Genomic DNA, 17,063 nt, shown 5'->3' on the forward strand with positions numbered 1-17,063 from the left:
CCGTGCCGTCCGTCCGCCCTATATAGCGCCGCTGGCGCCGGCCCGCCCTGCGCCATGAATAACGCGCGGCGCAGCCCGACAGGGAGCGCCGGCCCTCGCCGGATCCACGGCTAGGTCACGCAGGGCTGTGAGGGAGGTGCGGTTCCCAGGGAGTGGGCGGGGGACGCGGCGCTGCCTGGGATTCATGGGCACTTCTTAGAAGTCGCCTGTGAGGAGTATGGCTCTGGCGAGAGGGCCACGTGGTGTGCCTCTAATTTGACGAAAAAGTGCTCTCTCTTTGCGTGTGCGCGTCCCTGGGTCCGCGTGTTTCCTTCGCACCAAGAGAGGCGAGCGAAGCTCGCGGAGAGTGCTCGTTTTTGGACTCCTGGCTACAACCCTGTCCACTTTGGGGCTGAGAGCCCAGGCCGTGAAGATGGTGCGCATGTGCTCCTGCTCGCACATGCACACGCCCGCCTGCAGCAGGTTCGGGGCATACATTGGGACCAGCTTATAGCTCACATGGCAGCTGTGTTTCCAAGGAAGACTGGGGGGAAATGTATGTGCATGCCCACAACCACGCACTCACGCACTCTACCCACATTTGTCCAGATGTTGCTTTCTGGCCCAGGACTCAGTCCATATCTTGCCCCATCTTCGTGGATGTGTCTCCCTTAACTATCTTTTTAAAGTGTTCTCTGAACTCTTAAACCTTTTTTCTTTCATCTATAAGAAAACAATTTCCATCTCAAGATCCTCACAATTCTGAAGAAAAAAAAAAAGATGAACAATCCATCCCCCCAAAACCCCAGCATTGATGTTCTACGTGGATTTTGCACAATCCATGTATTTGTGTTCAGGCCACTGCAAATTCTGTTCCCATTTTGCTAGGCAGATTTTGCTCCCCCTGTTATCTTGGCTTAACTTGGACTGAAAAAATCTGAATTGGCAATACCAAAATTTGTGACCATTCTTTCTGAAGCTCTGCTGCACTTTCATGAGGAAGAGGATGGTGAGGTGTATATATGTCGCTGTTGAGCAGCTAGCAGAGTAATGAATGCATCAGTTCTCAGTGGCAAGAAGGAATGACCTTTATTGTTTTGATTTCATCACATATATAGAGTTCTCAAAAGTCACCCAGATTGGTCAGTCAGAAGCCTTCCCCCAGGCCTGATTGGCCAGGCCTGCACTGCCCAAGTTCTGGGACACTGTTCCAACAACATCCAAACTTCATCTTTATTTACAAAACACAAGAAAACTTCTCATGGGAAAAACCTGTGCTAGCCACATATATATAAACAAATAAATGGTGTTTCAGTCAGAGAAGCTTGCTCCTCATGAAAAATAAAATCAGTAATGCTCACAGTTACTGGCTTACACAAATATGTTCCGCTGTGGGAATGCTAAGACTACTGTTCTACTTTCAACCCCTTCATCATTAACACTGAAGCTCATCTTCTAGTATTTCATCAGCTATTCAAATGCGTCAAAATTCAAGTGTAAGAGAGAAGTATATATATTATTGCTTGTTATTGACCATGATGCCATTAATCTTGAAAACTGCACTTTTTACAAGTAATATTTTTTAGATAATTAGAATAATTTGTTCTGTTTTCTCTATTCTTTTTTCAGTACTTATACCTTTCAAATAGCATCTTGAAAGGAGAATCATACATAGCTGGATTAAAAAAAAGTTTTATTTTTGAATAATATGGTATAAGAGTAGACGCTTTTCCTCGAGAAATTAAAGATGCTTTAGAAGAGAGATCAGCCTTACTTAACTCCCTGATGGGTGACTACCTAGGCTTTTCAGTCTTCTGTTGTCCTCGTGCTCATTTTGTTAATTGACCAAAAGAGGTCGCAGGTTGTCCAGGATTGAATTACAGACTCGCTAAGCTGCACAAGTCCATCTACAGAAAGGGAATTGATCAAGCCAAATATCCTGCATGTTTAGTTTCACAGTGGATTTTTTGTTGGTTTTTGTTGAGGTTTTGTTTCAGATTGGTTTTGGTTTGGTTTGGTTTTTTTCCCCAGACTATTGCAGGAAAACTTTCAGTTTGGGTTTTTTTTTTCAAATTTTGGTTTTAATAACAGTTTTTAGATGATGAAGTCCAAAAATCCTTGGGATTGTCTGGCAGGATGTATCAGATTAGGTCTAGCAGAAATAGGGGGCCTTCCTCCTTTCACACTGTATACATACAGGTATCTTTTCAGCTGGGGTGAGCTTTTATAGCATGCTGCTTTCAAAACCGAAACAAAAATGCATAGTAAATGCTGAAAAAAGATAAGTGAAATGGGGCAAAATAAATTAGGGGATGGAAGGAATGAGAGAACAAGCTTTTCCTTCACCACAGTTGTACACCTCTCACAAACTAATATCAGAGTAACTTGTATTTCATACAGTGGCAAGAGCATTTTCATCTAGCTGAATTTTGATTCTCGCCATCAGAAAGACTTTTTTTCCCCCTTTATCTTCCTTCTGTCATAATGTTACACAAGCTGTGGTGCACCATTTTAAAGTCCTGTTATTACAAGGAGATATGTAATGTGCAATGTCACAAAATAGAAGTAATCACCCTTTTTTTAAATACACAATTGTTGAACTTAGTATATATTTTTAAATAGCATTAATCTTGATTAAGCATCAAGGTACTTTGACCAAAAGCATCGTAAATGATAAATTAACACCGACAAATATATAGCTGGATCACCTTTGCAAGAGGAAAGCCAATGATGTGACAAAGGTCAGCTCAGTCTAACAACCTTTGCTAAAAACATAGCTGTTTGCGCTGTCTTAACCAATGAGCACTGCAATAAAATACAGTTATATGAATGACAGGATTTTGTTCAGAGCTGTACTTGGCAATAACAAGATGGATACTAATGTATTTGGAAAGCCAGATTAGAAATTTATAAAGAAAAAAAACAAAACTAAAAACCCCAACTGCATCTATAACTAACAGTTGAATTACACTCACATCCCAATCTTTAGTATTATTGATGGAAGTGTTCTACTTGGACAAGAGGAAGTGCTAAATATGCAAAGTAGCAATGTTTGTAAAGCTGTACGAAATCTGAATTTTCACATTCACATTTACTGTTTATTCTAAAGGCTTTGTTTTTGTTTCCCTGTTTATTCAGTTTTACTGGGAGGAGAGAGAAAGACAAAAGTCATGTACTGAATCTCTACAGTCAGTTCTAAACAATAGAAAGCATAAGAGAAACAACAGAGAAGCACGGTGCTTCAGAGAATCCCATATCCTCCCATTTTATGGAAGCACAAAAAGAATGCATTTTATTTCTCCTTCCACTTCATCCTCCCACCTCCTTCATATTCAGCTCTCTTCTCTGGTGCCTTAGCTGAATTAATATCTTTTGGTATGTTTTTATGGTGGTTGTGTTTGCTACAGGGACAAGACATGGGAAGTAGAGTTGTGGTTGAAGTAGCTCTACTTTCAACTTCATGGTCACTCTATGGAGCAATCCCAACCTTTTAGTGTAATCTCTTGTAATACATGTGGTTATAGTACCCAAAACTTAAATGTAAAGAATGAGAGCTTCCCTTACAAATGCCATTTTAAAACTTGTGTTACTTCACAGCTCTTTTTTCAGGCAAAAAAAACCCCAAACAAACAAACAAAAAAAACCCCACACAAACAAAAAACACCCAAAAAACCAAATTAAAAAACCTTTACAGAAATCTAGAGATACATAGCTCATGTTAGGTTGAGGGCTAAATCCACATTTACAAAGCATACCTTAATTTTATGTACAATAAACTTCTGAAGTAAAGTAGAATTTCCTCAATATGTTCTTGTTTATCAGAGGAAGAATACTCAGATTTACAACGAAGTCAGTTGATATGATACTTAATTCAAAAGATATTTTGTAAGATCACTGCTTGCTCAAAGGCAAGGATTAAGATCTCAGCATTATTTGTCAACTGTAAAAACATAGTTCAATGAAAATTTCCTGCAGACCTCCTTCTGGTTTGGGGCTAGACATGAACATTTCAGGTGTTTTCCAGCTCTTTAGACTCTTACACCAAGTGTGCAGGCTTACAGAATTCTACTGAATTCCTCACAGATGCCACCCTGTGCTGCCGCTTGTCTGAAGACGGCAATCTGAATTGAGTGTGATGCAACAAACTGGATTTGAAAGCAGATAAAATTAGGAAACCAAAGGAGAAATAACATACACTTTGTTGGGAAGCTCTTACAAAGCTCAAATCCAGAGATGTGTTCATATCTTTTATATATTAGTTAGATATTATATAGTGTGTCTGGAAATAAAAATCTTATGGAATTTAAAGAGAATAGGGGGATTAGATGGAGGAGGAAATGAAGGAAAAAGTCTAGCTCCCCAGACTTCTTCATAAAAATAGAAGACACTGCTGCTTGACCAGATGTTCTCCACGCCCACACTGCAGCCAGCAATCTGGGTATTGTGCACGTTCGAAAATACAGGTGTCATAAGAGATGAAAGGAGAAATGCTGCTGCTTCAAAGTGTACAGTCTGCTGTAGACAGATTTACTTACACACTTGAACTTCTGTCCACAAGTAAAAAACAAAACCAAAATAAAACCAAATTTAATAAAAAATCATATCCTACCTTAAAAATCTCAGTGAGGTTTTGAAGTGGAAAGATATTAGGTTACTGGAAGAAGAATACAGCTAAGACTAGAGTAAATGGATATTTATGCATATTTGATTCTGAATGAATACATTATGGTTCAGGTCATTCTATAAATTAACAGGTCATGAACATACCTCATGTTAAGGTGGATTTATATACAATCAGGAACACAAGACAAAAAGTATAAGAAAATATGTGAGAAATTAATGTAGCACAGACTGATTCTTTTCTCTGTTTATCAATATCAGAGCTTCATGACACTATGTGACAGTACAACAGTATCTCCTTATACTTATTAAATATCATCTATATTACATATGTTATAAAAGAAAAGGCAGTAATTTTAATACCTGTAAATCTAGATGCTTTGTTCCCATGTGGCCTTCAGAATAAGACAAAAAAAACCACTCTTAAAAACTTTGCAGGACATAAACTGAGCAAGAAAAATACCAAGTTGCAAATTCACCTGTCACAGACTGCTGTTAGAGCTAAAAGCATGTGCTGTGAGTTGTGTTGAGAAGTTTCCTCCTAGAAAAAGCATGCAGTGTTCTGGGACAATCTGTGTGCAAAAGATGGATAGTTTGAAGCCCATTTTATTAATTACAAGTTAAAATCACATATCTCAACCATTTTCAGGTGAGAATGGTATCACTAACATCCTATATATTGCCCTAGGTGATGAATTACTGATTGTAAATTGTCAATATTTGTCATACCTCTTCTCTTTTCAACTCTACTTTTTTGTTTTATTGTGTCTCAGTTTAGAGACAAGTTTGGAAGAAAACGCTCTGGAATAAGCATTTCCTCTAAAGAAAAGGGTTTCAGCAATCCCTTCCTGCTGATACAAAATTAATTTTTAGTGGATAAAAGTGAAAAAACCACCTGTTTATTTGACAAACAAGGTGTCCTCACAGCACGGGAAAAAATGAATAACTCTTAGATATTGAACGGTCAGAACTTTACCCGGCCCCCCCCCCCCCCCCGCCCCATGCACACACATCCCCACTCATAGCAGAACAAACCAACCCAAAATGCCAGGGGAAGGGAAAAAGAAACTCTGTGGACCATGTGGTAGGGAAGAACAAAATGACCGAGAGCTTTGTCTCAGGAAGGGAAGAATAGTCCACTCAACAGCTCGGGGAAGAAGAAACAGATGGGAACCTGGTGAACTTCCGATGTTGGTCTCTTCCTTGCAGCAGATGAAGCTGGTGGATTTAGAGTCTTTTTCTTCTTTGGTTCAGCTTTTTCCTGAGGTCTGGGGCCAGGCAGTCTTCCCAGTGGCTCGCCGCAGGTCGCCAGCAATCTCCTGGGGGTTGTCTGGTCTTGGACCAAAACCAAGTAGAACAGGTCCAGAAGAAACAATAGAAGCCAACAGAGGATGGCTACTGCAGTCGAGGGAAAGAAACTTGTTGCCTATGCTAACAAAGACCAAGCTAGCTAAAAGCAACAATGCACCCTGCAAGCCAAGCACGCAGGACTGAGGCTTTGGGCTCAAGCATTCCCCCAGCTCCCGCCCGTCCCCTGGATCCACCTTAAAGTTACAGCACCCATTGCTGGGCAAAAAGCAGATGATCAGGAATACAGCATCATCATAAAATCACCCCAAGACATCTTGGATATTAGGCTATGCATCTTAGTCCAGCATTGGGCAGCGGATACCCAAAGCCTCTTTGGTCTCACGGGAGTTAAAGTCTTTCTGTTGATCACACTGGGCAGGTCTCAGGTCCATCTGGATGCCTACTAATGTATCTCACACCTCTGGCTGCTAATGCCTAAGAAAGTTATAGGTTAAAGTCTTTAAATAATCAATTATTGCACACATAATTTTTACAAGTAACTGAGATAAACAAATAATACCAGGAAACCCAATCATTTTGTTTGCCATCAATTCCCACTCTGCTTCTATTTACTTACCTATTGTATTTATTCGACTATGATTTTAATCTCTTGGAAGACAGCAGTATTCATGCTTTCCATTTTATAAGCCATTCATCATTTTGAGTACCTCCACTAATTAATTAAATAATATTGATGTCCATCACAGATATACTGACAGAGAACAAATAATAAATAATTTCTGCAACCCCCTTTTAAAATGTTTCAAATATTAATTCTAAATTAACAGTCTTTTTTCCTTTTTTTTTTTTTACAATGTAGGACCATATTTTTAAGAAGACTTCAGAAATAATCTTGCTCTCTTGGACATGCAGCGCATACTTTTAACTAAAGATACTAATTTGTATATTCAGAAGCTTTATGCACTTCATAGTGTGTATTGCACAATATGTGCTGAACCAGCCTGTAAGGTTTTCAGTCTGAAATCTATTTTCTTTACAATGGCATTCAACAAGAGTTGTGCAGGACCATGAACAGAATTATAAAGGAACAAAATCAGAGTACAAAAACTGTAGCTTCCTGTGGTTAGCACAGGTCTTTCCCATGAGAACTTTCTTCTGTGTTTTATAAACAAAGATAAAGTTTGGATGTTGTTAAAACAGTGTCTCGAGATTTGGACAGTTCAGGCCTGGCCAATCAAGCCTAGGGGGAGGTTTCTGACTGACCAATCTGGGTGACCTCTGAAAAGTCTATATAGGTTGGATTCAAAATAATAAAGCTCTTTTTTCTATGCCACACTGGCAATCCAGGTCTTCTTCTCTGCTAGCGGCCTAACAGCGACAGCTCCCTATAGAAAATTAAGTTTCCTATACTTCCTAGGATTAGTGTGGACACTTTAAAATATAAGAGAAAGTCTTATGGATAAGAGGTTCTTAATTGCTTGTCTCATAATCAAGTTTTGTTTGACAGATGGTTTGTTGTTTGCAAATGTGTCTTCGGTGGGCATTTCTACCTTTTCCCAAAGCAGAGCAGGAATAAAAAATCAAAGCATAGTTCAATACTTGCTACAAAATTTAAATGATTTCACTACAGTGCAATATCTCTTGATGACAGAAGATTGACACAATGCAGTGGTACCACTATGAGCAATCTGATCCTAAATCCACCAAGTATAATGGGGATTTTAGAAGCTATTTATTTAGGGTTTCTAGCTGGAGCATAGCTTCAGCATGAATTTGGCCTCTGGATGTGGAAATTGTAAAAAAGTATCCTCCGATTTCCTACAGACTGAAAGGAAGAATTTCAAAGTAAAATGACAGAAAAAAGCCTTTTTTTTTTAACACACCCATACCTAGAAAAAGAACAGAAACACATGACATATTTGATGATGTGTGCTTAGTATCATGTGCTGTCTGATGCTTCTTCTTGTTCTGTTTTTTCAAAATTCCATCTCCCTGAGGTTTAGTCGGAAATTTAGTGTGACTTTTTAAACAGATCTTAAATTAGGCTGGTTACAAATTTCAGCACAGTTATCACTGCACAAAGCCTATCTCTGCAATTCTCAAGAGTGTTGGATATCTTGGTTTTTGCTCTGTGTCCCAAACTCAGTCAGCTTTTAGGAGAATCTTGAAAGTCAAATCACAGCATATGAGTAAACATTCTGCTTCTTCTGTGTACAGTAGTTTCTCAGAAGGATATATGTCACAAATGATGCTGGAAAGATATGTATATCTCCTTGTTATACACATGGGTGTGACCAGAAAACAAGGGGACTAAATAAAATCCCATTCTTGCTGCTGAAGTCATTGACAATGTTCCTGATGACATGGAAGCATTTGGGTCTGAACTAAAGAGTGGCCCTTTGATCCATGAACATAAAGAGACATTAGGTTTAGCAGACTAGACCAAAACAGAGCTTTGAGGTGCACCCAGTGCAGAAACATAAGCTTCTGTACTCACTACTTTAACTTACTGATCTGATATCACTACAACAAACTACTTGATCATGTAGATTTTTATAGGCACCTGGAGTAACAACACTATCCCTGGAAATTTTCTGTTGTTTACTCAAGGAAAAAGACTGTGGTCTATTTACTACTGAAAATTATATTTAAAGTAATTTGAAAATGTGGGCATTTGAGGCTCACCTCAAAATTTAGGATGAGAGGACAAGGCCACAAGTTGTGCTAGGGGAGATTTAAATTGGATATTAGGAAAAATTTCTTCACCAAAAGGGTTCTCCAGCACTGGAACAGGTTGCCCAGGGAAGTGGTTGAGTCACCATGAAGGCATTTAAAAAATATGTAGATGTAGCACTTAGGAATGGGATTTAGTAGTAGACTTTACAGTGTTAGGGTTATGGTTGGAGTCAATGATCTTAAGGGTCTTTTCCAACCTAAATTATTCTATCATTCTGTGATATCTGAACAGGAGCTGTTGTGAAGAGCATCTACAAGAAACACTGTTAGCTGTCAATTAAACAAAATAATCTCTCATGGGGAGTTAGATTGAGGAAGGTACTCTATGACAGTCATGTAACTTGTGGAATCTATTTCACCTTGTGCTTCCACTGGTTTGATTGTTCTTTCGTAGCACTAATAAGAATTAATGGAGCTAGAATGTTGAAAAGTTGGCAGGAGGGAAAAGAGAATGAAGTCCTGTGTATCAGACCTCACTTGGCAGAAAATTTTGGCACATAACTCTTCACTAGGAGATTAAAAGAATAAATACATCTCTCACCTCACTAGCTAGAAAATGTAGAGGACATTAGGCATTATTATTATATGTTGGTATACAAAGTGTAATCTTCAAGAACTTGTTATGTATGGGATGTTGGGCTTGAAAAAAGAATTCAATTCTAAAGGAAGACTTCTGAAGGCTGCCTTAGAAAACAATTAAATTATGGATGAAAACTGACAGAATCTGATGTAACTTCTTGCATTGCACAGCAGTTCCTCTCCCCACAAATAAGAAATATTTCCCAGGCTTGCAGAAAGATGAGTCTATCCCTGTCCTTATTGGCTTCTTAGTCTACACTATATCTTAGTTTACAGTTTACACTATTTCTGCACTAAAAATCTTAACTGAATCCAGCCAGATTGGTTAGAAGTATGATGATGGCAGCAGTTTTTACTGAGATATATATATATTTTTTTTTTAAATACTCATGTATAGTGTTATTATCACAGGAGAACATGGAAAGGGTTGTACTGACAAAGATAATAGTCCTATTTCTGCAGTTGTGTCCCTCCTATATGCATTTTGTACAACGTACAACTGTTTCAGCCTACTAGAAAAGTGATTTCAAGCAGATACTTCCTGAGCTTTCTGGCCTCATCTACAATCAAATTTCCTAGCAAAAGTTTTTATTATTCCAGGCAGAAGCCAAAGATAAAGGCCATTTCTTTTCATGTTCCCATTTAAAATGTTACTCTTCATTTAAACCAACTTAATTAATTTCCTTTAATTGCTTCTAGCTCATAAATGACTCACTAAGGAAAGTACAGCATGACAATTATAGTCACTGTCTTCTACAGACCACATATGTAATTGCATATTTTATCCCTATTCATTTGATTTTGAAAAAAACAAGCCATAGCAGCATTTTATAATTAAAACAAATTATAATTGTTTACTGACAGACAAGGCCTCTCAAACCCTAAATTATGAGAACAATAAGTTCAAGAAAAAGTCTAATACAGTCTTGCTGTTGATAATACACACCAACATAACTTAAGACTTTAACTAACACTACCAGTTGCATTCAGCATATACTCTCCTGTAAATCTTCATTGCTCCTCCATATTCTTAGCATTGCAGAAAAACAGCTCATCTGAATGCAGTGCATTACTTTAATCTATTTTTCTTCTTTACCGATGATATTTCTCTTGTTTAGAATTTTAAATTAAATCTGTTTAAGGACTGAAATGCCTTATAACAATCTACATTGAGAATTTGCTTAGATGAGAAGTTAATTAGAAGTCACTTTAGAGAGAGACTAGGTCACATTTTCTAAGCTAGGTTACCTCCATATAAATCTAAGGACTTGACCCACAAAATATTATTATGGGAATAGCATATTATTGTATATAATATAATTATTATATTATCATTATATTATTGTAAAACATTATACAATTATTATATATCACACAATAATAACAATATATAATAGAATAATCGATATTGATAAATGTATGCAAGTATGGACACATATATTCAACTTGCCGTCAGAAAATGTGGGTCACACAGTCAGTCCCACATCCATATGTATGACCAAAAGAAGGAACTCGATGGAATGCTATTAAAAACTAGGTTTTTTGATTATTCTCTATTAGATGTAAGCAAAAATTTAAAATATGCCTCAACAAAATGGAGCAGTTTTGCTTTAGTAATCTAACCAGAGGTCCAAAACCATCTTTGACTAAAAAAAGATGCATAATAGCCATTAGATTTTTTTCCAGACAACTGAACAGATTAGCAGCTCAAAAATCTGCAAATAATTAAACATATAAATACCACTCTGCTCCCTCCTTGGGATGTTAAAAATATTAAAAACAATAGAGAATCATTTGAACTAAGTCATCTCTTGTCCTGTGTTGTAGGATCTACAAGATGTGGCAATAACAGACAATACAAAACCACAACATTCTTAGAAGAAATCTACATTTGGAAATAATTTGTTAAACTGTGAATTATGCACTTTCAAAAGCAACAGCACCATGATTTTCAATCATGCACTAAAAATATGCTAGTAGTAGTAAGATGAAGGCAATATTTTATGTCTTCTGGAGACATTATTATTTCCATACAGTGTGATACCTTTCACTCAATTATGATATACTATAATACTGATTGCTATATGATTGCTATATATGATATACTATAATACCGATTGCTCCGGTAACCGTACCTTATTGAATTTATTGTATTAAAGCCCTCTAAATAATATACAATTTAAATAGCAAAGATCAGATACTATAAATACTGTTTATACACTCATAGTTCAGCACAGAATAGAGAGGCTTATAGTACTCCAAACAAATGGGAGCTGGATTAAATTTGCAGTATCATTTAATTCCATTGTTGTAAAAGACCAACAACAAGCTGAAGCATTGGCAATCACATAATCCTTGCATTATTTTTAACGGAAAATACTGTTAACACTGAATGAAATGTAGCTGAAGCTGCTGAGTGCAGCAGTTACCCTCTATCAGAGTACACACCAGGAGTAGTTAAATTTCCTTGTTCAACAAAACTGTTGGAGTAATAGGGAGCCAACGCCCAAAACATAGGCCACATGCATGGCTGGTCAGATGCTTAGCTGTGTGGGTGGAGGGATTTCTCTGGGAGCTTAACACAAACACATGGGTTGGGCATTGCTGGAGTAAGCATTGCTGTACATGTGCTCAGAAGCAAAAGAAGCAGCCTAAAGGACAGAGAAACGACTGCCAGTGACAGCAGGGTGGAAACACTAGGTTCAGTGAATAAAGGCCACTGAGGACAGTGGAAGGACAGACTCTTTAAAAATGGTATTTTCTGCTTCTTTTCAGGAGTGTATTCAAAAATCCTAAAGAATAAAAGACTTTGTTCTATGGGCCTCAGAAATAAGAATCATCAGCCAGCCAAAAAAACCCTAGCCCACAAATCCAATTAACCTTCTACCAAATCAGCTACTCAAGAGTGACTAATTTTCATATCTTAAAGACAGTCAGCTTTTTTCCCTAGAGCAAATGATCTTCTTTTATGAAATCAGCATACCCCGCCCCCCCCGCCACAATGCATCAGTACTTAAACAGTTGTTTGATGGGGGATCAGGCTTTGCTGGGTTAGCGCTAAGCTGTGCCTTTCCCTTTTCTCTTAGTCAATGAAAGTGGATAGTTCTGAGCCCATGACTACATGCCAATGTTTCTAAATACAGAATGATATTTAGAAAAACTTCTAATCAAATTGCCATAGATCTGAAATTCATGCAAGTTAGTGGTTTCAGATGAGGTATTGATAGAAAAATATGGGATAAATAGAGGTGAGTGGACAATTTTATGGCCACATTACATAAATTTAAAAAAGTTTTACCCTGAGTTGGCCCACTAAGATCCAATTTTAAACAATCTCTCTGTTGCTTAAGCCTATAAATAGCTGGCAAAATACTGAATTCTTTAGAAATTCTTTAATGATAATGCCACTAGTTTTATACATTTTGGATTTGATGATGGCTGTTAGATTTTGGACATGACTGCATGAGACATTTCTGGAGAGAATAACAATATTTTTTATGAAAAAAACACATGAGCTTCTAACTCTATGTGCAGATGAAATTGGCTAGTAACTCCCATTACCGATATTATGTTTGAAACTATTACTCCATTTAAAAAAAGTCATGAAAAGCCAGCATTTGCTGTTTAGACCAGTATTTTTGTGATCAATATAATAAAGATGAAATTGTCACAGTTTCTTTGTCTATGGATTCTTTGCAATAGGATAAATATAATGGCATTTGGAAAACTCTTCTTCGTGCTTTATTGTTGCTTCCACCACAAGCTCCTGAGCTCCTGCCCACAAACATCATTGGAAAAGACGATTCACTCCATGGGCAGAGTTTACACACCACTTTCTTTTCATACTTGCACCAAAATTTGGACCATTGGATATTTTATTTACAAAATGCATAGTCTTAAACATAGGATTGTTTTAACAACTGTCTATTATGACTTGTATGTCAACAAGAGAGAGATTTAAAAGGAGGGCATTTTGTTCAACCTAATCTTACCATCCCAGATACATGATATTGTAATAGTGCCATAGTTATATTCCCATAACAATAACAGTGAGTTCTGAACTGGAACCAGGCAGCCTGGTTGTGTTGGGTGCATGTATAAACATAAGAAAAGAGGCAGTCCTTGCCATGGCCTTCCTACAAATAGCAGAAGGGAGAGAAATTATAGAGGTTGCCTGTGGTATACTGTATTTTTAGAGTCCTCCAAACTCTAAGTCAGAGGGTAAATTTTGTGTACAGTTGTACAAAGGTTTTCTTCCTTACATGAAAATTTACTTATTTCTTATCAAGGCATTGTTTCTATGCATGCAGAACAGTTTGCCAGCTGGTCAGAAGCACAGACGTAATTGTTTGTTCACATTGCAAAATGGATCAGTGAAATTATCTTGCTCTATTAGACTGGGGGCATTAGACTACCTAGGCACTCAACTTCCAGCAAAGCAGCTGTACTATTTCCATGGTGGGCTGCCATCACTTTCAACAGCACAGCTGTGAGGGGAAGCAAACTCCGGTGGCGGTGCTGGGGTAAGAACTTCATAAATAGGTTTTGTTACCAGGGGCACTGCAGTGTTAAACTGCACTTTTTGGATAGATAGATAGATAGATAGATAGATAGATAGATAATAGATAGATAGATAGATAGATAGATGATAGATAGATAGATAGATAGATGATAGAGAGATGATAGATAGATAGATAGATAGATGATAGATAGATAGATAGATAGATAGATATAGATAGATAGATGATAGATAGATAGATAGATAGATAGATGATAGATAGATAGATAGATAGATAGATAGATAGATAGATAGCTAGATGGATGATAGAGCTAGGTAGGTGTATATATATGTGTTTCCGAAAAAGCCTCAACAGAGAACAGAATTTTTCTGCTAGAATAATTACACTAGCTCTCTCAAAGACTTAACCTGAATTGACAAAACTGCCTTCTGTCAGCATGACTGTGACCAGACCAGGGGTTCTCTTTAACAAAATTCTGTCAGTCATAATGTGTGAAATTTTTCTATTAAACAGATAGTCTTCTTACACTAGTACAGTGTCATAAGCTGGCTTCTGTTTGCAGAGTCTTTCACTGATAGGCATAAAGCTATAGTATTTGATGGCAGCATGGAGCCAGATGGGGTATGAGATGCTGGTCAACAAGGTTCTGATTTTAGTTAAGAAACATCTATATAGCAAAAAGCTGACTAGCATCTTTGTTGGCACATCCTAACACTGAACAAACACTGCATGTACATGGTGAAGTTTTTACTCATTCTTGATGTGATCTCTTGTTAAAGAAAAAGCCATTTAGAAAAGCAGAGCTGCTATCATATGTGGTACTTGCCCCGCGACACCGGGATCCCAGGTTCCTACAGGATCCTTCCTGTACCACCCAAACTCAAGTGCTGTGATGGTTCCTCTCTTTTGTGAAGACAAGAGTCTCAACAAACAGCCTTGATACTTCAAGGTATGAAGTAGACCTATGTATTTTATTAACATTAGGTTAATAAAACAATAAAAATAACAACAGGTAAGCTGAGTGATTGCTTCTCTAACACCCCTTTCTGGGAACCCACACAGAGGACTGCAACAGTAATTGGAGGGGCCTGGGGGCTGAGATGCTAAGTATTATTGCAAGGAGAAGCACCAACAGAGCTGAGCAGGATACCTCACTCCTTCCTTGTACTAGAGCCCATGACAATCTCACTTAATTACTTAACGGGAGGGGCTTGTTACTAAGATTAAGAAATTATTCTTATTTACCTTAAAGAATCAAGAGGACCAGCCTCCGGGACATAGTGAAAACTTCTGGGATGCTCTAAATACGTGTGTTCTTTCAAGACAAAATATCCTGCTCCTGGCTCTAGGGCAACAGAGTTTCTAAGCACCTTTGTAGGCCAAAAGATTATGCCAGTCTCCTAGCTGTACCAGTGTTAGAAAGTAAAACCATTCTCTGGCCCTGGGACTAACTAGCCTGACAAGACTTATATCTGCAGTGCTAAGCTTTTCTATCCACTCAGAGTAGCCATGTCCAAACTCCCGAATGTATCTCCTTCAAATCACCACGTAACCACAGAGCCTCACGGAGATTACAGTTTTAGGAACGGTCCCAGTGGGCAACTGCCTTGCTGCCCCAGACAGGAGGAAGACCAGTGAGTGTTCTGTGTGCTAATGCTTCAGATTACCTAGTCTTTGGGCAGAGTAAGGATCAACTTGTGCCACAGCCCTTACAAACAATTTTACAGGATCAAGCACCACAGGGCAAGGCTTGTACTTGTGAACTGGCTCTGTTTAGTTTAATAGTATAAACACAGACTTAGACTCTTCTTCATGCAAAAGGGTTACACGGGTTCAAGGACAGATAGGACAAACACTTGGAAGTTAGGTCTACTGAGGGCTGCTTAATAGCCCAACCATATGAGCTAGAGAAAATCCCCTGAGCTAAAAACAGCCAGAGGTTAGGAGAACAGTCAGGAAATGTGCCATATATGGTTGTTCTGTTTTCACTCTTTCTTGGGAATCAACTCAATGGCTAGTCCTAGAAATCAGATAGACAGACTTTTGGTCCTCACCAGTAAAGATATTCTCATGCTCTCAGGAGTCACAGAAGCTGTGAGTCCAGCACCGAGCTCAGTTGCCCAAGACTTTATCTTTAGATATACGTGTAGACACATACATATGCACTTGCTTTGTCTTTTTTTTTTTTTTTCCCAAGATCTTCTCCACTGCACTAATGAGACCATGAAATGTCAGGAGAGCTATGCTGTCACTGCTGCCCCAGTGGTGGTTTCAGATGATACCTATTTAACTTGGGTCAGAGTTACAAAGTGTTTCTATAGCTTTAGTTATAAGACAGCAATATAACCTGAATTATAGCTTTTATACCTATATAACCCGAATCGTAACTTTTTATACTTTCTATACAATGTAATGGCTATTGAAACGTTAACTAGTTGCTTAACGCTGAATAAACAACAATTTCACCAGGTGGATAGCCTCAAAAGTGGACAAGTATAGCACTAATGAGAAACTGGCAAATGTAAAGCCAATTAGCCACAAGATACAGAATTTAAACCAGTTAGAACCAGAGAGACCAAGGAACATAATACCGCGCATGCTCCGAAGACAAAGGTGAAAAGTTCAGATGTGAAGAAGACCTTGGGCCTTCATCAAGAGAAGACCCCTATGACCACCAAATCGGGGAAGTGCAAGCGCAGTGCAAAAGAACTATTTATAATCATGAGATCATGTTATGTAAATTAGTTCTGGGGCGTATATGATGATGTTATAGTGACATAGTAATACTAAGTAAAATTTACAGTACAAATAAACCACAACACTTGACACAGGTGGGTGAGCTAGGTGGAGAAATCCCCCTCATTTCCAGTGCTGCAATAAACAAATACCTGCTCTACAGACTCTGGTCTATGCGGTTTTATTTCTAGCCTATCTTTGGGGCATCACAGAGGAAGACACCAGAGGCACCATTTTGTACCCAGCTGCAGCCAGGTGTCCAAAATTTGGGCCTGAGTTTCCTACACATTAATTAGGTAGAGAGTACATGAGACGGTTTCAGTTCTTTGCAATACAAGCTTTAGTTTGCAGGATGCCTGATCAAATAACTTTGAGATTAAGATGGGGAATTAAATGTCTTGGTAACACTGAGAAACATGATATGAAAGTGGAGAGAGTGGAAGAATGGGGATCCACTTGAAAAATTCCATAGTTTTGCAGTTTTACTTAATTTGTCAAAATGCTCCTCTTCCAGTCATTTCCCAAAAAACCCACCTGTAACTACCTGATAACACAGGATTCATGCACTTTTCCCACTTTGGT

At 38.1% G+C, this 17,063-nt stretch overlaps 1 long non-coding RNA gene across 1 annotated transcript; it reads left to right on the forward strand.

Moving 5' to 3' along the window:
• Positions 1 to 3,103: 3,103 nt before the first annotated feature.
• LOC146420964 (uncharacterized) lies at positions 3,104 to 3,984 on the forward strand. Its single transcript, XR_014848864.1, has 2 exons — positions 3,104 to 3,354; positions 3,802 to 3,984. It is a non-coding gene; the product is annotated as an uncharacterized LOC146420964 (long non-coding RNA).
• Positions 3,985 to 17,063: the final 13,079 nt, after the last annotated feature.

This window comes from Lichenostomus cassidix, unplaced genomic scaffold (genome assembly GCF_008360975.1).
Source record: "Lichenostomus cassidix isolate B80296 unplaced genomic scaffold, HeHo_3.0 HiC_scaffold_48, whole genome shotgun sequence".
In the NCBI taxonomy this organism is placed as follows: Eukaryota; Metazoa; Chordata; class Aves; order Passeriformes; family Meliphagidae; genus Lichenostomus; species Lichenostomus cassidix.